Source organism: Panthera onca, chromosome D2 (genome assembly GCF_046562875.1).
Source record: "Panthera onca isolate mPanOnc1 chromosome D2, mPanOnc1 haplotype 2, whole genome shotgun sequence".
NCBI lineage: Eukaryota > Metazoa > Chordata > Mammalia > Carnivora > Felidae > Panthera > Panthera onca.
In genome coordinates, this window is record NC_138349.1 from 85830621 (window position 1) to 85858361 (window position 27741).

The 27741-nt window shown below is 39.0% G+C and overlaps 1 protein-coding gene, 1 long non-coding RNA gene and 1 pseudogene across 9 annotated transcripts in view; 2 read left to right on the forward strand and 1 right to left on the reverse strand.

Moving 5' to 3' along the window:
* The window catches only part of PCDH15 (protocadherin related 15), a 1703323-nt gene that overhangs the window by 827861 nt on the left and 847721 nt on the right, over window positions 1–27741 (reverse strand). The window lies entirely within an intron of this gene.
* LOC144613226 (uncharacterized) lies at window positions 7313–13147 on the forward strand. Of its 4 annotated transcripts, none has more exons than XR_013550617.2 (4): window positions 7313–7609; window positions 9073–9646; window positions 11281–11372; window positions 13013–13147. It is a non-coding gene; the product is annotated as an uncharacterized LOC144613226 (long non-coding RNA). The 4 variants fall into 4 exon arrangements; XR_013550618.2 differs by having other exon boundaries at window positions 9073–9642; window positions 11265–11372; XR_013550616.2 differs by having other exon boundaries at window positions 9073–9642.
* LOC132684698 (large ribosomal subunit protein eL21 pseudogene) lies at window positions 24992–25475 on the forward strand (annotated as a pseudogene).

Sequence of the window (27741 nt, forward strand, 5' to 3'; positions counted from 1 at the left end):
ATTGTAATGCCTCCAGATTTGGTTTTCCTTTGCAACATTACTTTGTCTCTTCAGGGTCTTTTCTGGTTCCCTACAAATTCTAGAATTACTTGTTCTAGCTCTGTGAAGAATGTCGGTGTTATTTTTGTCGGGATTGCATTGAATGTGTAAGTCACTTTGGGTAGTATCAACATTTTAACAATATTTGTTCTTGCAATCCATGATCATGGAATAGTTTTCCATTTCTTTGTGTCTTCTATAATTTCCTTCATAAACTTACTATAGTTTGCAGGTACAGTTCTTTTGCCTCTTCGGTTAGGTTTATTCCTAGGTATTTTATGGTTTTGGTGCAATTGTAAATGGGATTGATTCCTTGGTTTCTCTTTCTGCTGCTTCATTATCGGTGTATAGAAATGCAATCAATTTCTGTGCAATGATTTCATACCCTGTGACTTTGCTGAGAATGAAATTTACTTTAACCAATTATGTTATATTAGACATTTACATTGTTTCTAATTTTCCACTATATAGAATGCTATGGATATGGAAATATGCATATGTATATTATATGTATAATATATTTATATATATTATATATATATCTGCACACTTTTGATTTTCTCTAGAAATCTTTACACTTATTTATGCTCATTCCATTTATAATTTCTCATGATTTATCAAAAAATGAAGGAAGGAAGGAAGAGAGGAAGGGAGGGAGGGAGGGAAGAAGGAAGGAAAATTTAGTTCTTACATAGAAATTCTTTTCCATTTATTTGTCACTTCTTATTCCACACCACACTTAGATACAATTTAGGCCACTTGCTAACTTCTCTATTGAGTGGCATTTTGCACCTCTCCTTCTTATCTTTGGCAGAGAGACTCCTAAATCAATACTTATCTAGAAAGAAAGCCTTAATATGGGAAGAGTGATGTTTAAAAGTCATGAAGCAATCAAGAGGAAAAACAGGTCCATGTTAATCCGGAATCATCACCCTTTCATTCAATCCAGTCACAGCCACCTACAGAAAGGAAAAGCCATCCAAATAGAGAATTAAAGAGAAACAGAGTTTACATTCATTTGGCTAGAAATCACACCCACACAGATTGATTTCACAGGCTGGAAGAAAAATTAATAAGTCTGAGAACTAGGGAGGAAGAGAATATTTGAAGGGCTGGGATAAAGTAATATATAAATGAGTTTCCTGAAACAGTTAAAACATCACTCATAGATCCAGTGACATGGAACCACCCAAGGAAAATTAGAGAAGACTGTTTGGCACGTTTGACAGGATGTTTCCTTAGGTTCTATCATTTGTGTTGAATCTGGTCAGTGCGATATAGATTCTGTGTTTAGGACGATTTTAAGGGAATGTGTTCCTGAGCAGAAACAAAAGCTATGATTTATTTGCTGCATCTGCCAGAGGAAAGGGAGTGAGATCAGATATTTGTCATCCATGGGGTACTGCAAACATCTTCAAATGTGATGCTGGCCAGAACCTGGTTTAAATCACCTCCAGGTCATTCAAAAGCTGTATAATTTTGGTCCATTACCCCTCTAATTCTTTATTCTCAATTCTATCACTTATAAAATGAAGATAATAACGGCTACTGTGAGTAGCTACAGGGAATTCAGAAATCACAGACAAATAAATGTTTTAACACGGTGCCTGGCACAGAACAGCAGACATTTCCCTAGTCGCTTCTATTATTATTTCTTCCACAACACTGAGCCACCTTTTCTCTTGCATCGAGAGTAGTCATCGTTCAACTGCGGTGAGTGTCATGTGTGTATAACTCTTACTGAAGTTACCTTTGATAATTTTGGTGATTTTCCCACACCCTCAGGAAAGGGCTCCTTGATTAATAAGCTAAACAGGAAATTCCTTTCCCCATTTATGAAAGAAAATCAATAGTAATCAAGTGATTGTGTTCATGAAAGTAATATCCTCTTCTTCAGAAGTGAGGAAGGGTATGCTTGCCTACAATTTGTTTCTCAGGATAAAGATCTAATATCTAAACTGGTAATAGCATTTTGACAAAGCATTAAAAAAAAGCTTCAGACAATATAATAGTCATATGATATTTCAGAATCTGTTTCAATACTGTTGCTACCTTTAAAAGGTGAGGGGTTTTGTAATGTCATTTGACAGTTTTGAAACACGGGTCACCTGTAAAAGAAAAAAAAAAGTACCGTATTTGTTCTTCAAATCATGATTTCCTATGTCACAGAAGGAAAAATCTGCCACCTTTTTGAATAAAAGTCATCAAGGTGTATGACCTGGTGGCCCTGTAAATTTCATGATTAGGGCCCTATTTTAAGTGAATGTAACCTGCAGTTACAAGAGTTGTGAAGAACACGTCTGCATGTGTTCCGTGTGGTTGGTGAGTGACCTTTACTGCATTATGATGATAACGGCAACTGCCGTCCTATCTCACCTGTGAAACTGGAGCTCAGCATTTCTAACATCTCTAACTTGTGGTCAAGAGCAGAGCAGGTAGAGGGTGACAGGGACAGGATGAGAACAGGTTGGCCTTAGAAACAGAAATGGCTGCATATGCTTCTCATCCTCCCATAATTTTATCCAGCATACCTATACTGAATGTAAGGGGCTATATATATACTGAATATATATATATATATATATATATATATATATATATATTCATACTCTTAATGTATCCTAATAATACTGGTAAATTAGACACTATGTAGTTGAAGAGAAATGAATAACATGGATATATAAAAATCAGCTTTTCCTTAATGAATATTTTGTATATATTTTTATTTTTATTTAAATTTTTAATGCTTATTTATTTTTGAGAGAGAGACAGACAGACAGAGTGTGAGCAGGGGAGGGGCAGAGAAAGAGGGAGACACAGAATCAAAGCAGGATCCAGGCTCCAAGTTGTCAGCACAGAGCCCGACGTGGGGCTCAAACTCACAAACCGTGAGATCATGACCTGAGCCAAAGTCAGACACTTAACCAACCGAGCCACACAGGCGACCCTGAATGTCTACTTTCATAGGTTATTTCTAATTATTCGTTCAACTAACAATCCTCAGATTGTTCCATCTTGGTTTAGAGAGGAAAATTTCCATCTTTGTTTAGAGAGGAAAATAAGACACTGAATCTTCTTCTGTGTGAAGCAATTTTCATCTTTATTCTTGTTTGTTATGCCTATATAATTTTTCATCTAAACTTTAATTATACTATGCGTGGACATTCTGATTTGTTCCAAACTCACTATCATCTTTCCTTTCTGTTTTATGGCACTGAGATTACTCTTTTCCCATGGAGCCTGTATTCTGTGGCAGAGATAGAAGTCAAACCAGAAAATAAGTAAAAATCCATGAAGTAATCATTCCTATAAGGGAAATAAGGACACTGTGACAGATAGCATCTAGAAGGCTACTTTATATGATAGTCCCTCCTTTTACTCAAAGTGGGTATGCATGGAAGCATATAATACGATGCATCTTTTTAAGACCAATCTTTTGAAGACTGGATATCAGGAAGTGTTGGGTGGAAACAAGGAAGGCCGGAGATGATGGAAGAATGGAGTAGGAAACAAGTTAGTACTAGGTACCAAACAACAAGGAAATTTTTCTGGGATTAAACTGGATGTGGGATTAATGGAAAGAGGAGGGATATAATAATGGTTTGTAGATTTAGGGCTTCAAATCTCAGGTGGATAACTGTGTCATTTTTTTTTAAGACAGGAATGACTATCTCTATCAAGTAATTCTGTGATGTACATTCTTAGTCATAAATATCAGTGTAGCAATGATCATTTTCTTTAGACAAATTCATAGAAGTAGAGTTTATTAATACTATTTCTATATTCATTATACACATCCCCTGAATAAACATTCATGCCAACTTAAATCCATACTAACTACCAGGGATAATATTGGTTTCATTGGACCATAAGTCTGTTCTAAACCATTTAAATATTACATATTTTAATCACAGCATAGGTGATTGTTAATTGTATGGCCACTTGACTGGGCTAAGGGATTCCCAGACAGTTGGTAAAACATTTTTCGCTGCGTGTATCTGTAAGGGTGTTTCTGGAACAGATTAGCATTTCCATCAGTCGACTGAGTAAAGTCTATGGAAATCAGTGCTAGGTGGGCATCATCCAGTTCTGGCCCCTTAATTTTTAGGCCTTTGGAGTCAAACTCAATTATATCACTGACTTTCTTGGTTCCTCAGCTTTCAAACAGGAGTTGATGGGACCCCTTGGCCTCCATAACACTTTGAGTCAATTATTTAAACAAATTTCCTCTTTTACCTATCTATCCATCCGACCATCCTGTTGCTTATTTCTCTGAAGAACTCTAATACAGCCCCCTTTACAAAAATGTGTACATTTTAGAGTACAAATCAGTAAGTTAACACACCATGTACATACTCATGAAGGCATCACACAGGTAATGTGTAGAGGGAGCTGTAGAGTCATTAGAATTTAGATTGTGTTGATATCTTGCAGAAATATGTGATAGGTAGAGCTGATCTCCATAGAGACAACACCTTAGATGGATAGGAGAGGATAATATAAAATTTTGTAATTATTGTCATGTTCCCTCATTCCTTAGTTTTTACTCATCATCCCTAGGGAGCATGCAGGTATTTGAGGTCTGAATCTTAGGGAACGAAAAATCAGAGGATATGTATGAGACCTTAGAAAAAGAAAGCAGACAATCTTGCTAAGAGCATACAACTGAGCTCATGATGTTCTCTGTATCTGCTTCTTTGAAGCAATTCTAAAAGGGTTTCACGTGTTTATAATAAGAAATATGGAGCCCTGTGGCTTTACTTGGTATGCTCCTAACTGCCGATCTCTGTAGGTGATGAATGGAAATGGACCTTGAGCTATCTACTTAAGCTATTGACCTAAGAGCTATTTCAAGTGGCAGGCGAACCTGGTCAGCCCCAAAGCAGGAGAGAACTTGTTAAGTAAGACAGGTGATTAAATTTGTTGCAAGCAAACTCCAGGGAGAGTAGCCTCCTCCAGGATAAATAGATAGTGCATTAGACAGCAGTATCTTAGAACTATAGATCCCAGTGTTCTTGCCCATGCCCTTATTGGCTTAAGGAAGAAGGAGGGTTTAAATATATCACATCCTGGTGTAGCTTCTACTGGAAGTGAATCCCTGACTACATTTTGGAAAAATAGAGAGACCAAGACCCCATCCTCAGAAGTTACATAAATAAAAGATGGAGATTGAAGGAATGAGTGAATGAACAAATGAATGAACGAGTAAATGACTGAATTACTGAATGGATGGTCTGAAAGCAGTAAAGAAGGGGCAGGATATAGATTTATGATCACTGAAGAAATCTAGCCTATCTTACTCCTTTATTTAGGGCTTTATTTCAAAGTAATGCAAGATTATTTTGTTAATGCCCAAATCTGTTTGAGACAAAATTCTAATTCTGATTTCATGAAAAATTTTGGCTATTTCATTTCACCAAATATACATTACTACCTAAGTCTGCCAGATACAATGCTCAGGGATGACCATACAGCAAATGTAATAAACACATTTGCTCTACCTGCAAGGAATTCGCAGTCTCAAAAAAAGAAAGAAACGCATAAACACATAATTTTGAGAAAGTAAAGAGGTGACACATATCAACTCAGCCCAGTCCACCAGCTTGAGAATGTCTTTTTGGAGGACAGTATCTAACATAAACCTTAAACGTAGGTAATGAGTTAGATAAGTAAATGTTAGGAACTATTAGGCTCCAGGCAAAGGGGGAAACATGAGTAAATGTAGGCAATCATAAAACACGTAGATGTTCTATATTATTCTAACATAAACATCAGGTTGGGGAGAGCTGGAAAATAAGGCCAAGGAAGCAGGTCGGGACCATGATACAAAGGACATGCTGTATGTCATACGTAAAATCACAATGGAGCCACAGACATGCTTAATAGCAGGGTAATAAGGCCGATTTCATATTGTAGATAAATCACTCTGGTAACAATGCAGACAGTGGACTCAGGGGTACAAGATCTAAAACAAACGGACGTGGCTTCTATTTGCTATTTGCTATTCGATTTGCACCCAGTGAAGCAGACAAGCCCAGGTTAGAATAAGGCACATAGGCTGAGTCTAACAGAGTAGTTTCCATTGATATTTTATAATATATAACTTAGTAAATGCCACGAATATCACTTCTGTAAATACGTACAACGTGAAGAAAGTTTCAGTTTCGACGCTGAAAAGAGCATGCAATGAGTCTCTAACTACAGAAAAATAGATTCTTGCCCTCATGGCTATATTTCAACCAGATTTATAGCCTTTTCCCCCCACTTATGTGATTAACTAGAATAAAGTTTATGTGTGAGAGAGACTCACAGACAGGGGAACAGAATCTGTGATGTGTCATCTTCATTCTTGGAGTGGAAATTCCTTGGACAAGGGAGTGTCTTGGGAAAGAAGTTGTATGTGTATCAACAAGATCTGTTTATCATGTGCCAGCCTCTAAAATCTTCAGAGAATGAATTAAAACTGTAAAGATTAACTTTTTATTGCAAATAAATTAAAACATGTAAAATGAAGGCAATAATTAAGATATGATATAGCAATGTCATTAGCTTTGGAATACAAGTAGTTTGGTAATATTTCAGAGAGATGATTGTCTACCTAATTAATTTTATTAGGATAATAAAATAATGGTGATAGTATATCTTTTCCATTTTTAATATTTAACTGGAGTAAGGAAGCGCCTGTATTTATTTATTTTTATTAAAAAAATAATGTCTATTTATTTTTGAGAGAGAGACAGAGACAGAGAGAGTGTGAGTGGGGAAGGGGCAGAGGGAGAGGGAGACACAGAATCTGAAGCAGGCTCTAGGCTCTGAGCTGAGCACAGAGCCTGCTGTGGGGCTCGAACCCACGAACTGTGACATCATGACCTGAGCTGAAGTCTGATGCTTAACCAACTAAGCCACCCAGGCGCCCCAGGGGGAGCCTGTACTTAAAAGAAATACAGTTCTAAAATATTTTGAGAGAGGTTTCAGTTGTAAAAGTAATTTTCTTTTCCATATTAATACACGTGCCGGTCATTGTTATCACCTCTACTTTCTGACATCCAGCTTGCTCTGTGAACTTTGCTGCTGTTCGTTTTAATGTCACTCTTGTTTTCCTTTGTCCATAACAAGTATTTTATGTGGGCGTCCAGATGGTCTCTCAGCTCCCACTGCACTCGTTCTCAACTAGGCCTTCCCGCTAGGCTCCTACCTAAACCGGGGCAAACACCTCCTTCCGCAGGCACAACCTCACAATGGCAGAGGCCACAACGAGGCGTGTGTGCAGTGTGCGCATGCGCCCGTGGGACGTCACCTTCAGTCCTTGAAGTGAAGCCTTGCGACTCTGCCCCCAGGCCCTGAGCGGTAAGAAATGTAGCCATCGCTGAAGACACGGAACCCAACGTCTGAAGCAAACGTGTGTTTTCGCCATTTCCCAGGAGGAGTTGTCCGCTTCTGCCTCATGAGCGGGGGCATCATGTTGGGATGGGCCCAGTTTGGGGAAGACGAGGAGGACGTGGCTGTGGATTTTTGCCTTAGATTGCACAATCACTGACCGACTTCTTTCATTGCAAAGGGAGGGAAAAAGGTAAACGACGCATCATATGTAAGCTACCCTTCCCTCCAACTAGAAATTGTTTCCTTGATCTCTGAAAGAAGGTCTTGGCAAATCAATTCCTCATAGGGTCTGAAATTTAATCACACGTGGTAGTAACAGCTTATTTACATAATTGTTTGTCTATGTAAATAACGAACGTTGTGCTTGGTTCCAACAGTCTGCACTTGTTCTTGGACGGATTGAGGACAACGGGAAATGAACCCAGTCCAGGCGTTATTATATATTAGTAACTAAATATGCATTTCCTCTAAACTGTGCAGCGTTTAATCTCTTTCACCTTGTTTTACTTTCTGCATAGTGGATATAAGGAAAATATTAATAATAATTATGATACAAAATAACAGTGCCTACCATTTATTGTTGTGCGGATTAAATGAGAAAAGAGACCTTAGTGTGTGCTTTGGCCGCGGAAATGCTCAAGGAGTCTTAGCAATTACTAACAATCCCTAAATGTGAATCGCATCTTGCATAAAGTAGGGATTCACAAAGATATTGGCCTGATCCCATCAAACAAAAGTCTGAGTGATCCTTTTTCCTCTGATTGTACTAATTCCAATCGATGCTGTCTGCCCCCATCGAGGGGAGGATCATGAGATGATTCTTTATAAAACCGGTAACCAAAACATCAGTTATCTAGTGACAAGAGCTTGCCTCTACGGGTTACAAACACTGACAAATCAATAAATAGCACTGGAAAAGTATTGTGATAGATGCTGCTAGTTTCAAACTTAATCATGTTTAGTTTAGTCTCATTCAATAACAGTGATGATTTGATTCTCACTGTTAGTTGCATTTCTTAGTGAAACAATCCTAACACTATAGTGCCCGTCATTCAGAGCTTTCCAATAGCAGTATTAGCAGGTTCATTATCTCTGGGCTGTTGTGGAAAAGAGCAGCCTTGTGTCGGAAAGATTTTGAATTATACTTTCCTTCTAGCTCCTTTTCCCATCCTGCCATAACTTGTTGTCACAGAGCACAGGAGGCAGAAGTGTTTCTCTAATTGGCATTGGAAGAAATAGTTTACTTTCTTAAAATTTTTTAATGTTTACTTATTTTTGAGACATAGAGAGAGCACAAGCAGGGGAGGGGCAGAGAGAGAGGGAGACGCAGAATTCGAGGCAGATTCTAGGTTCCAAGCTGTCAGCACAGAGCCTGATGTGGGGCTCGAACCCACAAACCATGAGATCATGACCTGAGCCAAAGTCTGAACTGACTGAGCCACCCCGGTACCCCAAGAAATACTTATTTTAGACCAAAATGAGACTTTCACTTATGTGGGCGGGGGGGGGGGGGAGAAAAGTTTTAATCTCATTTCTTTTCTTTACATAATAATCTGATTTTTCAGAAGTTTTCTGAATGTACCATCTCATTATTTTCATTTCAAATTCTATGATTAGCAGTAAGACGACTGTTTATTTTCTCTTCCATCCCAGGACTGCTTTGGGAAAGCCAGAATATCGGATCACCTGCATATCTGAGAGTGTACAAACGCTCGACTCAGAAATGCCTCGAGGTTCTTTTAAAGTTCGCTCCCTGACCCAGCCAGTTACTGTATCTGATAAACAGATAAGAGGTGGTGTCTCATCACCAGTCGGGCTATTCAGGTACTAGGCCTGAACCATAATCCAGAAGAGTTCCACCGATTAACCCATTTGTCACTGTAAAGAAAGAAGACGCCTTTGCTTTAATACTCTGAGTCACTGGGACATATTACTGAAGCACCACTGAGGAGGCCCTGATACAATTTCTTTTCAATAGTGATAGTGTGACTAGGTCCAGCGACATTCCCCTTCAGACATTTAATCTGACAAACTTGTACCTTTAACATTTGGCAACAAGGGAACTTCATTATCGAAATGGAATAGATTGTCAACCTGAGTTTCTTGAACTCATGTGGCCTTTGACAAGCCACAGAAGTCCGTTTCCAGGGCAGTACAGTAAAGGAAAACACAAAGCCTCTCATCTATTACACGGATGAAAATCACAGAACCAAATCACTTTGAGTAGGTATAAACCTCAGAGTCTGTTATTTAGCCCAACGATACACTTAAAAAAATCGCCTCTAATAGCGAACTTTTCTCTGCATGTAAATGTCCAGAGATATCAAAACACCCCCCAGTTAAAAATATATGCATTTGTTACTTATGTAGTTTAACCTTCATTTGAAACCCAAATATATGTCATTTTCTTAATCTTAGTTCTAACGTCTGTAGCTATGCAGTAAGAGTTTACTCACTGTATAAAATTTTAACCTTCAAGGTATGGAAACAACCAAAATTGATAACAAAGTGTCCATTTTTCATGTACAATACCTGCTGTTTTGATGATCATTTCTCACAATTTAATTTCTGGATCTTTTGTCAGTAATGGTGTTTAGACTTGTACGGTGTTTAATTGGCTGGCTTTTCTGGCCTTGATTATGAAAGTACATGTTACACACTGTTGAATTTTGAAATACCTACAGATACTCCCTTTTTATGTGCTGTCAAGGTAATTGGGTCTTCTGAGGGCCTCCTAAATGTGAATGTTGAGAGAGAAGAATTTGGGTTTTTTTTTTCCTTTCCAAGATATGAAATCATGTGATTTTTCCCCTATTAGTCTTCAATTTGCTACATGAGCTTTAGAGAAGATAGAGAAAATTCACTGTGTGCCAGGAGGAAGACAGGAAAAGAGCCAGAATCTTTTGTTGGGCATTTATGCTCAAAGGAAAGATCTGTAATCCCAATGCAGCCAGTAGAAGAGACATAGGAAGTAATACTGAAGCAAGAGACAATGATTAGGGACAAGGGTTGTGATGAGCAGGGATGTTTTGAAAACGTTCAAGGACAGTTTCCCAGAAAAATGTCATGCTTACAGTGGAGCAGAGAAAGAACTCCACAGGTCAGTTCAAATGAGGGAGAAGGAGGTTGACAGGTGGAGCCTGACCCATGGCCCGGAGAGGTCTCACTGGGATTTGGGTGACAGAACTGAGGGGTCAGTGACTTAGCATTGCTATGGTCCTGGACAGTAACGCTGGGAACTGGGCCTGGGGGCTGTACTTTGAAATGCAGTAAAATGGTGAGAACAGAGATAAGCAGCAGTTAACCAACTGGGTTGGGGATTAATATGGGTCTAGGCAGAAACGACACAGAATTAATCATCTTATGAGTTACATTGCACCAAGATTCACTCCCTTAATTTTACTTAAAATGGATAGTTTGGATGGACTTTAAGCTCCACTGTGTGGAAAAAGAGATTTTAGCATTCTAGGCTTAAAATAAACGTATGATAGATGTGTGACAGAAGAAAGTGGCATGGATGAGACTTACAAAGATACCTTGTAGTTTCTAGCCCAAAGTTTAAAAAAAGATGGTCTCTTTAGGTTCTTATATACTGGGCAACACAAATCACCAGCAGCAAAGCAGATGCATTTGAAACTTCCCCTCGGTGTGCTGGGATACAATTAGAGCAGTTGCTTGGGTTTTGTTTCATAGAATTCATTCAGTTTGGCCTGTGTGCTTAACACAGCTCTTCATAACTGAATGAAGTTGAATAACATTTCAAAATGGCAAAGGGAAGGCTTTAACATTGCCTTCACTTAATCAAAGAAAAAATTCAATGCAATCGTTTTCAGTAACGGTCACAGTGTTGTCATTCTGCAGCTTTGCATCGTGGACGGAAGTGGAACACGAGCATGTAAGCAAACAAGACTCAACTGGGGGGACGAGTGTATTCCACTGTGGAGAGCAGCCCAGTAAGTATCACTCGAATTGCTAAGGCATGCTAATCCTTTCTCTCTGCTTTCTTGTGCCCTTCTTGAAATTAAAGAAGTGACTGTCTAAATACAATCTGGATTGATTTACTCTTCCAGATTCTATAGCCAATGGAAGATTTTAGAAGCCCGTATATATTTTAACTCAAGAATATAATCAATGTCTATGCAAATTATCAATACGCCTAAAAACTTTACTATGAAACAGTTAAATGTTTCTTTCTTGAAACACTTAAGTATTTCTTGATAAAGCTCCAAGAAGTTTTCAATTTATTTGGCCATCTATCTATTAGGTTTATTCTATTCTGTAAGTATCTTATTTATAGATTGAGAAATTAACTAAAAAAAAAAAATACCAAATGTTTTCCCCTAAATTCAGAAAAAAAAAAAAACATATTAAGTTTATCAAAAAGATTACAACTCCTTTCCTAAAAACTCCAATTTGACTTTTGATGAACTTTGGACTAAAATTTTGTGTTTGGGTTTTGCAAAAGAATGAAGCAGCTCATCTTAATTCTGTGTCTGATTCTTAATTCTGTCAGTGAAGCAAGCTGACACATGGTAAGTCGGATAGAGACTGTGAGGCTGACGATCTGACTGAAGTTACTTAACCTCTCTGAGCTTCAATTTTTGCATGAGAAACGCTGACTTCTTAGCTGCCCTCTTATTCCTCGGTTATCTTTCCTTTCACAACCTCACAGATACACTGCTTAGAAGGAACCATGCCAGACAGCTGAAAATGGGACACAGCACAGTAATCAGAGAAGGAGATCTCATTTTGAGAAAGGTGCCAGGTGTCCTGTGAAGTGAACGGTCTCCTGAAAACATCACCAGTTTCTGTAAATAGCTTCTCCAGGAAAAACCAAAGGGCAGCTTTTCCAGTGCTGTTGAGCTCAACAGAAAGATGGGTACACAAAATAACAGAGCTTACAGTCACACTCAGATGTCGCTTGTGTCCGATGTACCCCACGTGTAGGCTCACGTATGTGCACATCAGACATATATGTCCTGTAAAGCAGCCAATCTTTATCCTCCGTAAGACTCACAAAAATGGTTTCTAAAAATCCTTAATCATTGAATTTAATAGCACGGTGATCTAATTCCAGCTTAGGAGTCATAACTTTTGGCAAGGTATATTTGGCTAAGTAACTTTTTCCAAAAGATACAATTAAAATGATCTTTTGGCTTCTAAAATAACCTAAGAAATCCATTAAAAACAGCATTCCATTTCATTATGATATGGCTCCATTAACTTGCCATGAGATGGAGGAAGTTATCCTTGCCTAAGAGGGTCAACTTTCAAGGCCATCCCTTGACAGTTCTTCATACTTCATATGGGTCCTCTTAACATTCCCAAACCATGACTATGTATGTATCCATAATTTCTGTTCAGTGAACTCTACCTTTTTGCAATTTTTATGCTGTGATGTAAACAAACACTTTCATGTCTAAAATATGTTAACATTCTCTAGTGCAGTACATTCTTTTCTATTCAGTTTTTGAGAAGGCATCTTCTCAAAAAGTTAAAAACGTTTTCATGATTAAGCTAACAAAAATTACTAGGCGCATGCTTGTTAATAAAACGTATTGAGATTGATAATTCATACATTTTGTTTTTCTAGGTGTCTCCCCAAACCAAAACTATACCAGGAATCTACAATGAATCTCAGAACGACAGCACATATATCTGCTTTAGTTCACCATTTTATCCCCAGTACGATCCGTGATTTGAATTTGAATTAAAGTAATTATCTTCTTGGGTGGCTCAGTTGGTTAAGCCTCTGACTTCAGCTCAGGTCATGATCTCACACTTATGGGTTTGAGCCCCACATCAGGGTCTGTGCTGAAGGCTCAGAGTCTGGACCCTGCTTCGGATTCTGTGTCTTCCTCTCTCTCTCTCTGCCCCTCCCCTGCTCATACTCTGTCTGTCTATCTGTCTGTCTCTCTCTCTCAAAAAAAAAAAAAAAACGCTTAAAAAAATAAAATAATTATCTTCTCAAAAGGTGACTCTATGAACCATTTGAATGGAACTGACTTTCCTATCCATTAATAAGTTACTATCAGCTTCAGAGAGTAGTGTACCCACGCTGAAAGACTACGGGTAAAACCTGTATGGCTCAACATAATATACAAAAAATATAAACTAGCATACAAATATATATAATTATAATAAAACTATACGTGCCATTTTCCTTCTTAAAATGGTTATTGAAGCAGAACCTGTTCCCTGAAACCTGGTCAGGTAGAGGAAGCATGTTTTGGACCAAATGCTGCGTGCACAGAAGGGACCTTTAACCAGCCTGTGCTTTCTGTGCATGGTGGAAGAAATAAGGCTTAGCTCAATAAAACAGCTAGTGAGTGCACGAAGAAGACACACTGAAAAAGTCTGAGTGATCTCATCCTAAGAGAAAGAGGAAGATGGACGAGTACAAGGATCCTAGGGTCACCTCGCCCCGTGGATACAACCAGACGACACTTAATTCTGTGTAAATAACCTGGAAAACGACCTGAAGAACCAGCAGAATAGACTCACTGCAGCTAGATGTACAAAAGAGGCCATATCCAAAAGGAGAAAAAGAGCGGAGATGTGATCAGAAGCCAAACGGACCCATGGGACTATCTGCAGGAGGGAACAACACCTGATGTGTGAGAGGGGAGAGGGGCAGAACCCCACTAGGTGCCCCGGGCACAGAGGGGAGGCGGGCAGAACCCCACTAGGTGCCCCGGGCACAGAGGGGAGGCAGGTAGAACCCCACTAGGTACCCCGGGCACAGGGGAGAAGGGGGGACAGAACCCACTAGGTTCCCCAGGCACAGAGGGGAGAGGGGCAGAACCCCGCTAGGCACTCTGGGCCCTGGATGATAGCACAGCAGATAGCCTGGCTGACATAAGGCACAGAAGCAGGAGTTTGAAAGAAATCTGTGTATATGGTAGGGAAATTTGTCTGTGAATCTTGGGGCCTGTGCTGGAAGGGCAGGGATTGTTGGGAGACTTCTCCAAGAACAAAGGAGCTGGTGGGTGCCATCTCCCTCTCCCATCCCCTGGCCTAGATATAAGGGAACCGGCACAACAGGAACACTCAACACCTAGCTTGCTGACAACGTGCCCCACCCCCACACCCTCCTGCAGACCCAGCCCCTCCAACCCAGCCTCAGCAGGACTTGTCCACAGTGGCTACAAATCCCCTCCACTGCAGGCCAGCACGGACTTTGTCCACCACAGTCCCCCATGTTCTCCAGTGCACCTGTACCTCTCTGGACTGACTGCTGCCTCAAGAAGAGAGGAAGATAGGCACACACACCAGTCTGACTGCAGCCCCATCAGTGGGCTGGGGCAGACATCTGGTCTGACTGCAGCCCTGCCCACCAACAAAAGCTTCGCAGGGGACAACAAAAAGAGAAGACACTGCAGCTCAAATACCTGATTTGACTCAATGTAAGCCAAGGCAGCCCCAGACAAGTCCACTAATATCACAGGGAACAAACCCTGCCCACGGCCGACCAAGAGCCGTCGCAGATGATGGTACTGAAGGCGAAAGGGGCTCAGCCACAACAGGGCACAATGCACACAGGAGACACACTGCGGCACCAAGTTCTGGGGAACAGGGGACATTGCACCGCAGGGCACGGCAAAGCCTCTTCTTCGTTAGGCTGCGACTTTCGAGAGCAGGAGACACGGCTGACTCTCCTAACACAGAAACAGACCCAGAGACTCGGACAAAATGAGGAAACAGAGGAATATGCCCCAATGAAAGAACAGGACAAAATCACAGCAAGAGACCTAAAGGAAAGGGAGATAATTAATATGCCTGACAGATCCTTTAAAATAATGGTCAGAATTCTGAAAGAGGGGGATAAGATCCTAATGCGATTGCCCCAGAATATGGTATATTTATGAATTTAAATTTACATGTATTTTTTTGTTTACATTTTTGATTTTTTTTTAATTTAAAACATTGAGACTGCATTGTGTATATGAAAAATTCTATTTAGATTTAGATGTGTATGCAAAGAGTGCTTATTTGGGACAAATTTGTGCTTCATCAATGTATAGGTGTATTATTCAGGATTCCTTACAAATTGGCTGCCTGCTCTTTTCTCTCTTGATGTGATGCTCTATAATCCTGGTTGTGGAGAAAGATGTAGAAGGAACTTTCACTGGGAATGGGAGTGGGTATTGCAAAATTTTGCAAATGGATAATAAGGTTTTGTTCCTTCTATTTTTTATAATATATAACATTTTGCCCTCTACAGCTAAGATGAGGACAATAATAACCACAACAACAACCACAAGAACAACAAAAAAAACTCCATGACCTAGCATCCACGATATAGCAGACAATGTGAGATTACTAAAATATGTATTTTTAGATTCTTTAAGCCAGCCACAAAAAAATAAAGGATAGCCATTATTGAAAATAAGGCTTTGGAAAAGCCCCATGAGAAATGACTTGCCAGAAGTTTAAAGCATAAAATAGCTTGGTTTTCAAATCACAAAATAAATATTCATGGTTTGTTTTAATTGAGTAAAGAAGTTGAATAAAGAGAACTTTTTATGCTGGATTTTATATGGGCATGTTACAATGGTCTCAGTGCATATGAGAGTAGTACTGTAAGACAGAATATCTCATTGCATAACATATTTTCATGTCATAAAGTCCAATAATACATGTATACTATTCTGTTAAATTAAAAAAAAAAGATATTTAAAAAGTAAATAAAGTAATGGTCAAAAAGGCACTCATTGAACTTGATAAAAGAGGACAGTACCTCAGTGAGACCTCAACAAACAGAAAACATAAGAAATGAATGATTCGGAGATGAAAAACTCAAGAACTGAAATAAAAAATACCCTAGAGGGAATGAACAGTAGACTAGAGGAAACAGAAGAACAGATCAGTGACCGGGAGGACAGAGTAATGGAAAGCAATCCAGCTGAACATGAGAGAGAAAAGTGATGATAAAAAATGAAAATAGACTGAGGAAAAGATCAAGTGTTAAAACAGTCACATTATATGGATCCCTAGAAAAGAGAGAGAAAGGGCACAGGAAAAGAATTTGAAGAAATAGTTTTTCCCAAATCTGGGGAAGAAAACAGAAATCCAGATTCAAGGAAAGCCCCCAGCAAAATCACTCCAAGGAGGTTCACACCAAGACACATAGCTATTAAAATGGCAAATGTAATGATAAAGAGAAAACATTTTAAAGCCGCAAGACAAGAAAAGACAGTTACATGCAAGGGAGACCCCATAAGGCTCTCAGTAGATTTGCCAGCAGAACTTTGCAGGTCAGAATGGAGTGGTATGATATATTCAAAGTGCTTAAAGGGAAAAATAATCTGCAGCCAAGAATACTCTATCCAGCAAAGCTTTCATTTATAATAGAAGGAGTGATAAAGAGTTTCCCAGACAAACAAAAGTTAAAGAAATCCATGACCACTAAACCAGGCATACAAGAAATATTAAAAGGTACTCTTTGAGCAGAAGGGAAAGACCATAGACAGGAGTAAGAAAAGCAGGAAGCACAAAATCAATAAAATTAACTACATTCTAATAAAAATTAGTCAAGGAATTCACAAACTAAAAGCATGTAAAAGTATGACACCATATACTAAAACACGGTGAGGGGCTGGCAAAAATTTAGTGCTTTTAGAATGGGTTCAATCTAAGTGAACATCAACTTAATAGACATTGTTATATGCATTGAATGGTAACCATAAAACAAAAGACACTAATGGATATGCAAATAATAAAAAGAAAGCAATCCAAACATATCACTAAAGACAGCCAGTGAACCATGAGAGAAGAGAACAAGAGGAGAAAGGAAGAGAACTACAAAAACAACCATAAAACAAATAACAAAATGTCAGCAAGTACAAACATATCAATAATTACTTTGAATGTCTTCAATCAAAAGACATAGGGTGATGGGATAGATAAAAGAACAAGAATTATCTGTATTCTACCTACAAGAGACTGAATTCAGACCCTACAACAGCTGCAGAATGAAAATGAAGGGAAGAGAAGCATTTTTAATGAAAAGAAAAAAACAAGCTGTAGCAGTGATACCTACATCAGAAAAAATGGACGTTAAAACAGACAGTAACAAGAAACAAAGAAGGACACTATATAATCATAAAGGGAATGATCCAACAAGAAGATATAAAAATTGTAAATATTTATGCATCCGACATGAAGTGCCCAAATACATAAAGCACTGTTTAACAAACATAAAGGAAGTAATCAATATAATACAATAATAGTAGGGGAACTTAGATACCCCACTTATATCAATGGGCAGATCATCCTAACAGAAAATAGATAAGGAAATAGTGGGTTTGAATGACACATTGGACCAGATGGATTTAACAAATATATTCATAACACTCCTGTAAAACAGTAGAATACACATTCTTTTCAAGTGCAAATGGAACATTATCCAGAATAGATCACATATTAGGCCACTAAACAGGCTTCACCAATTCAAAAAGAATGAAGGTATATCATACCTTCATTTTGACCACAATACTATGAAACCAGAAATCAACCACAAAAACAAATACAAAATTAAAAAATTTTTAAAAAATGGAAAGATCACAAATACATGGAAGTTAAAAACATGCTATTAAACAATAAATTGGTAAACCAAGAAATCAAAGAAGAAATGAAAAATCACATGGAAGCAAACAAAATTAAAAATACAATGGTCCAAAATCTTTGAGAGGCAGGAAAAACAGTTCTAAGGGGGAAGTTTACAGCAATACAGGTCTATCAGAAGAAGCAAGAAAAATCTCAAACAACCTAACCTTACACCTCAAGAAGATACAAGAAGAATAACAAACAAAACCCAGCAGAAGGAAGAAAATAATAAAGGTGAGAGCATAAATACATGATACAGAAAATAATATTAATAATAATAATAGGAGGGATAAATGAAACCAGGAACTGTTTTTTTTTTTAAGATCAACAAAAATTGATAAACCTCCAACCAGACTAATTTTAAAAAGTAAAAGAAAAGAGAGGGGAATGGGACTCAAATACACAAAATCAAAAACAAAAGAGGAGAAATACCAACAGCACAGAATCGTGTAAGAAAATATTATGAAAAATTATATGCCAACAAACTGGACAACCTAGACAAAATTGATAAGTTCCTAGAAATATATAGTCTGCCAAAACTGAAGAATGGACAAATAAAAAATTTGAACAGACTGATAACCAGCAATGAAACTAAATCAGTAATCGAAAAAACCCAAAAAACAAAACTCCAGGACAAGATGGCTTCACAGGTGAATTCTATCAAATATTTAAAGAAGAGTTAATAAATTCTCTAGCTATTTCAAAAAATTGAGGCCAGTATTACCCTGATTCTAAAACCAGATAAAGACACAACAAGAAGAGAACTATAAGCCAATATCCTTCATGAAAATAGATGCAAAAATTCTCAACAAAAGCCTGGCAAATTTAATCCAATATTACTTTTTTAAAAAATCATTCACCATGATCAAGTGGAATTTATTTCTGGGTAGCAAGTTGTTCAATATTTGCAAATCAATGTGATTCATCACATCAGCTATAAAAAAGGATAAAAACTGTATGATCATTTCAATATATGAAGGGAAAAAAATCTGACAAAGTACAACATATATTCATAATAAAAATCCTCAACCAAATAAGTTAGAGGGAACATACTTCCACATAATAAAGGCCACCTATGAAAAACATACAGCTAACATCATATTCAATGGGGAAAAACGGAGAGCTTTTCCCTTATATCAGAACAAAACAAGGACGTCTACTCTCACCACTGCTATTCATCATAATACTGGAAATCCTAGCCACAGCAATCAGACAACAAAAAGAAATAAAATGCATCCAAATTGATCAGGAAGAAGGAAAACTTTCACTATTTGCAGATGACATGATAAGATAGAGGACCCTAAATACTCCACCAAAAAACTACTAGAACTGATAAATGAATCCAGTAAGGTCACAGAATTTAAAATCAATGTACAGAAGTTCATTCCATTTCTATACACTGATAATAAAGCAGCAGAAAGAGAAATTAAGAAAACATCCCATTTATAACAGCTCCCCAAATAATAAAATACCTAGGAGTAAACTTAAGGAGGTGAAAGACTTATACTCTGAAAACTATAAAATATTGATGAAAGAAACTGAAGATGACCCAAACAAATGGAAGATATTCATGCTCATCAACAGGAAGAGCAAATATTATTAAAATGTCTATATCACCGAAAGCAATCTACATATTCAATGCAATTCCTATCAAAGTACCAATAGCATTTTTCACATTACTGGAAAAACTATCCTAAAATTTGTATGAAACCAGAATAGCCAAAGACATCTTGAAAAAGAAAAAAAAAAAAAAACTGGGGGCTTCACAATTTCAGACTTCAAGTTATATTACAAAGATGTAGTAATCAAAACAGTATGGTACTGGTACAAAAATAGACACATAGATCAATATGCAAATGAATGAAAACTGGACCACATTCATATACCATACATAAAAATAAACTCAAAACGGATGAAGGACCTACATGTGAGACCTGAAACCATGAAAATCCTTGAAGAGAGCACATACAGTACCTTCTTTGACATCAGCTGCAGCAGTATTTTCCTAGATATATCTTCTGAGTCAAGGGAATAAAAAAATAAACTATTGAGACTACATCAAAATAAAAAGCTTCTGCGCAGCAAAGGAAACAATCAATAAAACTAAAAGGCAACCTACTGAATGGAAGAAGATACTTGCAAATGATATATCCAATAAAAGATTAGTATCCAACAAATGTAAGGAACTTATACAACTCTCTCACTCTCTCTCTCTCTCTCTCTCTCTCTCTCGCTCTCTCTCTCTCTCTCACACACACACACACACACACACACACACACACACACACACAAGTAATCCAATTAAAAACTGGCAGAAGACATAAACAGACATTTTTCCAAAGAAGACCTCCAGATGGCCAACAGGCACATGAAAAGATGTTCAGCATCATTCACCATCAGGGAAACACAAATCAAAACCATATGAGATACCACCTCACACCTAAATCAAATGGCTAAAATAAAAAACACACATACCAAGTGTTGGTGACGATGGGGAGAAAAAGGATCCCTTGTGCACTGTTAATGAGAATGAAAACTGGTTCAGCTACTATGGAAAACAGTATACAAGTTACTCATAAAATTAAAAATAGAGCTAGCTTAGGATCTAGTAATTCCTCTATTGGTTATTTACCTGAGGGATATGAAAACACTAACTAAAAGGGATACACTCATCCCTATGATTATAATAGCATTATTTACAATAATCAAATTATAGAAGCAACCCAAGTGTCCATTGATAAATATATATATATATATATATATATATATATATATATATATATATATATATATATAAAGCTGCATTACTCAGTCATGAAACAATGAAATCTTGTTATTTGCAACAACCTGGAAAGACTTAGAGCATATAATGCTAAGTGAAATATGTCAGTAGGAGAAAGACAAATACCATAGTATTTCACTCATGTGGAATGTAAGAAACAGAACAAAGAAAAAAAAGAGAGAGAAACCGGTAAACAGACTCTTAACTATAGAGAAGAAACTGATGGTTATCAGAGTGGAGGTAGGTGGGGGGGATGGTAGAAACAGGTGATGGGGATTAAGTACACTTGTCATGATGAGCACTGAGTAATGCATACAATTGTTGAATCATGATATTGTAAACCTGAAATTAATATAACACTGTTAACTATATCTGAAAATAAATATTAAAAAATAAAAACAAATACAGAAAGAATGCAGCAGATATTTCAAAAAAGGTAGTATATTAAAAGCCACTAAACAAAATTAACACTAAAAATATAAAATGGTTTCTGAAATAAACTACTGAATAGGACAGAGAGGCAAGATGGAACATCAGCAAAAAATACTATCTATCCATCCATCTATCCAGCCATCTGTACATAATCCATGTATCCATCCATTCATCTACCCATCCATAATCCATCTATCCATCCATCCATCCATCCATCCGTCCATCCATAATCTATCTATCCATCTATCTATCCATCCATCTATCCATGCATCCGTCCATCCATAACCCATCTATCCAGCCATCTATCTTCCTGGTAGCTACAAATAAAACTCTTGGGGTTCATGAGCCATTCTGAAAAACAGACGCTAATAATAATGGATACTACTACTTTGACCATTTCTTTCGTTTTTAAGTTTATTTATAATCTCTACACCCAACGTGGGTCTGAAACTCACAACCATGAGATCAAGAGTCGCACGCTCTTCACCTGAGCCAGCCAGACACCTCTATCTGTTTTTACCTTTTCTAATACAAATTCCTATGAATGAAGAACACTGATTTGCAGTAGAAAGCTAAGGCAGGTACCAGGCTGAAAAACATTGAAGGGAACATTCATGTTCTGAGACAATAAATAAAGATGTAAAGTATAAAGTGATGAGCTACAGGAATTATGAGAAAGTGATAGGGTTTAAGTTTCATTGATTCAAAGTTAAAGATTCAGCATCTCATTTCTCTGATGTAAGGAGCATGTAATTAAAAGACAACTGCACTGCCTTGTTCATAAAAAAAAAAACAAAACAAACAAAAAAACTAGTCCACAGCTTGTCTTTTACTCCAAGTCAGTTAAGAACTTACTGAGGAGCTTGATAATTCAATTCTGTAGTTGTTGTTGTTGTTGTTGTTGTTGTTGTTGTTGTTGTGCCTCACTTTGTTGGAGCACTGATTGCAGCCTTGAGCTGCAAGCATAATGTGACCACCAAGCATAATGTCCACGTGAGCACCAAGCATAATGAGAGAGGACAATGAAGAGGAGAACAGGAGGCCGGACCTGGTTCTGGGGGACTGCCCGTCACTTGCGGTGACAACTACTGATGTGCACCGATGGCTGCCACAGGTCAGGGCATGAGTTACACGCAAATCTGTCTGGACTCGTGTGGGCAACAGCACCAAGCATCATCAAGCAAACTGGGGGCAGAACACTCCCTATTCAACCAGGGCTTGTCTGGGTCACAGAGGAGGTGTGCCAGCATATCTGCATGTTTACCCTTCCCTTTTTTTTTTCATTGGGGTTGGGGGTGGATGGTAGTGCCCATGTCTTTTATGTCCCTGTCTTTAAAAATGGTCCATAAAAAGGGGGACTGTTGGGTGGCTCAGTAAGTTAAGCAAATGTCCACCTCTTGGTTTTGGCTCCAGGCATGATCCCAGGGTTGTTGGGATAGAGCCCCGCATCTGGCTCTGCTCTGACAGTGTGGAGCTGCCTGAGGTTCTCCCTCTCTCTCTGCCCCTCCCCTGGTCTTGCTTGCTCACTCTTTCTTTCTCACTCTTCAAACTAAAGAGATCTCTTTCCTCGAACTTGTGTCCTTTATATGTACTTAATAAGACAGATCACATGGTACTTTGTGGTCATTACGTATGTCTGAACATAATTTTCTTAGCAGCATTCAAGGTCCTTAAAGGCAGCCCCATAGTTCTGTTAGGAGTACAGCCCCTGAGACACAGGAGGGAGGATAGGGGAGGGAGGCAGGGAGGGAGGCAGAGACAACATTACAGTGTGTTTCTGAGCAGGTCTCTGCAGGTGTGATGGGCCATCGCTCACTTGATTTTGAAGGACTGTCATCGAAGAGGCCAAATAAACTCTTTTCAGGGGGACAAAAATCATAGGCAAACTCCTGTTTCCCACTGATCGAAGGGAGCATTAACTCCCTGTGCAGCTCAGCCCCCCCGCCCCCCACTACTAGACACAGTGCTAAGTGATCCGAAGGCACGCATGCATCAGTGACAAGAGCGAAGCCCCTAAGGTGAGCCCCAGTCAGTCCCTGCTGTCTTGTGGCCCTCCATCCTGGAGGCAGGGAGACATTTCTGCTTTAGTATATGGACATCATAAAGCCATAACCACATGCTAGAACCCATCTTGGAAACATTCACTGCAAGTCTATTTTATACATCACAGTTATTACAATATTACTGAATAAATAGCAGAGTCAAGAAAGTGGGGTGGAAAGGTAAGAGAGAATGTCACATGAGAAGTGAACAATTCCATTAAGAGTAAAATAAAACACAATGAACACGATAGGTTAGTAATTTCTAAACGTTTAAAACTGGAATGAGTTTTAGGCTCCTACTACTCTAAGTACGGAGTTATGTAAATCACTTGTACCCACCTTTGTTAAAGAGTTAAAAAAAAAAAGGGCAGCTTTCTAATTCCACTTTTCCTGAAAATAGCTGTGTGTTCTCTCTGGGCCTCATTTATTCCATCTGTGAAGTGAGGAATGACTTTGATGACATCTCAGATTTTTCCAAACTTGGAAACTGATTTGCCTAAGATCCGTGATCATTGGCAAAGAAGTAACATGAACTTAACAGATATTATCAAGCACACATCATGTATGAAGACACAGTAATAGGGGTGCCTGGGTGGCTCAGTCGGTCGAGCATCTGAATCTTAATTTCGGCTCAGGTCATGATCTCATGGTTCTTGAGATTGAGCCCCATGTCAGGGTCTGCACTGACAATGCAGAGCCTGCTTGGGATTCTCTCTGTCTCCCTCTCTCTGCCCCTCCTCCATTTGTGCTCTCTCTCTTTCTCTCTCAAAATAAATAAATTTTAAAAACGCACAGTCATGAAGAAAACAACGCACAGTAATACACAAAACAGATAGACATGTCCTTTCGTCCTGCCCTCTTGGAGGTTAAATCCTAGTGTGTGGAGTCATCAGGGAAAAAGTGCAGTGTGTCAGAAGGTGTTCAAGTACAGAGGAAAAGAAGGCAAGGTGTATACGCAGCCATGGAGGCGGGGACAGTGCTGAACAGGTTGGCCAGAGCCAGCCTCATCGGGGAGTGCGGTGAGGGCTCCAAGCTCAGGGACACCGCAGGCAGAGAGTCCTCAGCAGAGAGGACAGTGTGAGTACCCTCAGGGGGGCGTGGGCGTCACATGTGCTGGGAAAATGACGAAGAATTCTGTGGTTTGAGCCAAGGAACAGAAGCGGCAACTACAGTGGGCACAATCCCAGTGAGTTAAGAGGAGGTAAGGCCATGTGGCACCCTCTGGATGAATTTGGCTTTTATTCAGAATGAGATGGAGAGTCGCTGACTTTTTTTAAATTTTTTTTTGCATAAGAACGATGTGGTTTGGCACTCCAAGGGTAGCTTGGGCTGCTGTGTTAGAATGGATTACAGTGGGGCCGGGAGGTGAACATTGGCAAGGAAGCAAACTGCTTCTAGAAGATACATCTGACAACAATGCTTGTAAAATTAATAACCTGGCTAAAATGATGGTAACAAGTCCACGTCTTTTAACTTAGGTCTTTATGTCATGGCCTTCAGAGTGGCTAAAAGTTCTATGTAACCCAAGTACACGAGATAACCAAATCACTACCCCAGACAGGTAACACCTGGCTCTAACTAATGTGATACCAAGGGCACTTCCATAATTCCTTAGGGTGGCAGCCCTAGGTTACTAAGAAGTCTACCTGTTTCAGTTTTTTTTTTTTTTTTTTTTTTGGCAAGAACTGCCGTCTTCCAATAATTCACCAAAATGACCCACACAAAGCGAAAGAGGAGAGGTACCTGCTGTATGTTCTCTATGCCCTTTAGAAAACATGGAGTTGTTCCTTTGGTCACATACATGCGAATCAAAAGAAAGGTGATATTGGGGACATCAAGGGAATGGGCAGTGTTCATAAAGGAGAGCCCCCCAGACATCCCCATGGCAAAACTGGAAGGGTCTACCGTGTTACCCAGCATGCTGTTGGCACTTGTGTAATCGGCCAAGCACGTTGAGGGTAAGATTCTTGCTGAGAGAATTAATGTATATACTGAGCGTATTAAGCCCTCAAAGAGCCTTCCTGAAGCATGTGAAGGAAAATGATCAGAGCAAGAAGGAAGCCAAAGAGAAAGGTACTTGGGTTCAGCTGAAGCACCAGCCTGCCCCACCCAGAGAAGTGCACCTTGTGAGAATACACAGAGAGGAGCCTGAGCTGCGGGAACCCAGTCCCTATGAGTTCACGGCACGATAAGTATAAAAAAACCCATAAGATCTCAAGATTGTATTTAAAGAAGTCACCTCTTTCACAGGTGATGTATTACGCAGTAGAGGACGTCCGCAGAGATGTAAGGATTTGTGTCCTTTGAGAATAGCTATATCACATACTGAATTTTAAATGTCTTTGTGATAAAATTCTCATCACTATCTTACAATCTTCAGCATAATTTTTGTTAAAAATTGAAGACTTGTGTCTATGCTCACTGTATTTGCAGAAAGGATGGATAGGTGTCCCCCACTCAGTTGAAGTGTTTCACAAAAAGCCGTGTGGGCACCAAGAGACCCAGCAGGATGTGACGTGCAGGATGAGGACCTTGAAGAAAAGTGGTTACAGGTTCTGATCTGGAGCCAGATGGTAAATGCAGGTGTCATGTAAAAACCGATACAGACTTGGGAGCAGGTACGCGTCCCTGGAAATCTGTAAACACCTCATAAATGATTGAATTCTTACATCTAAGCAAGTAAAGTCGGGGTCAGGGTTTTTACTCGGGCATTTGAGGACAACGTGATTTTTAAACTAGTGAAATCTGAGACATTAAGTACTGGATATGTGAGGAGAAGGTGTAATAAATACTCTGAAAGAACTTACAAGTTTATTTAGGATTTGTCTTCCAAGTGAACCCTTTTCCCTACATGTTGTTATATGGCTGTGAGGGGCATGCTGCTACAGACTTGTATTTTATCTAAAGTTCCTATTTTGAAAGCCACATTTGGTGCATGCAAATAGAAAAAGATGACACAATAGGGCAAGAAATCTATAGATGATGAGAAGGCACGTGGGCCCACTTAGCCATACTTTAATAAGATTATCCTAATACCCAACAGTACAGTTCTTAATTTGGTTTCTAAGTACACTTTAATCCAGTCATTGTAAATCACCACCCCTTCAGATACTAAGGAGAGGGAGACACGAACATATCCTTTCCAACATTAGAGGCAAAAGTCATGTCCGTAACGTAACACATGCCGTGCTCTGTGTGCGTTCCTACATAGTGGAGGTGGCATAATGTGTCCCGAAATTTCTCTTCATCATGAGGGTGATGGGTTACATTCTAAAATATTTGAGAGATAAAGATAAAGAAAGTAAAATCAGATTGTTTTAAAAGAAGCGTTTTATTTTCATAAAACACCACACACACACGCACACGGGCAGGCAATTTCTGAAAGGGCTCTCAGAGATGCTCCTCTCCTGATGTTCATATCCTTTCCACTCCCCATGACACAGGGTTTGAGATTAATCATGCTTGAGATTAATGGCTTCTGGGATCAAATACCAGAACTCTGTGATGCTTTTCTTGCTCACAGGGTCTTGGCTTCTAACTTGCTGTCTCTGGCGTGACCTGCTTCATGGAAAAGACCCATGTATTGACAGTGAGGGAAGCCCCTGGCCGATGGCCAGTAAGGAAGGGACTGAGGACCCCTCATCCAAGAGCCCAGGAGAAACAATCCTGCCAGTGACCTCTTGAGTAAGGAATGGAAGGGTGTCCACTCACCCTCAGGGGAGCCCCCAGACCACTGTGGCCCCGCTGACACCTTCCCTGAGCTTCGTGAGGTGTTCAGACCCAGAGAGCCCCGTGAAGCACTGCCTGGACTTCTGACCTACAGAGACTGTGAGACAGTAAAGGGTTGTTGCCTTAGTGACTAAGATGTGGGGTAATTTGTTAAACAGAAAGATAGAACCAATGCACAAAAGTAAACCAAGTCACAAGAGAAAACACATTTTTTAGGGGGAAAATCCCTACATGCTGGAACTGGAGGCAGCTGCCATAAATGATCAAAGTTAACATATTATTTGACTGCAGCATGTGACTGTCATAAAGCATCTTTGCCTTTTAATCTGTTAGACACTCAAATAGACAACCAAAATATTACAGAAATGTATGTTGTGAATTAAGAAAGACATAGAAAACAGAGAGAATAAGGGAGGTAGTTAATAAAATGTTATCAAAGTCAGAATTTATATATTAGAGGAAATGGCAAGGATTCCAAAAAGATGCACGCCTCCTTCTCTGGGAATAATTATTACTCCAATAGTATATTATAATAAATAGAGTTCTGAGTAACAAATTTGTGGGAAGTCTAAGCAGCAATCCAGGTAAAAACACACCACTCCTCTAAGGAGGAAATAGGAGAGGACAATCCTACACACTTCCCTAGAAACATGTTGTCTTTTCTTACAAATGTCTCTTTTATAATGTTACCCACAAACTGCAAAGGCCCCCCTTCCTAAAAAATAATAG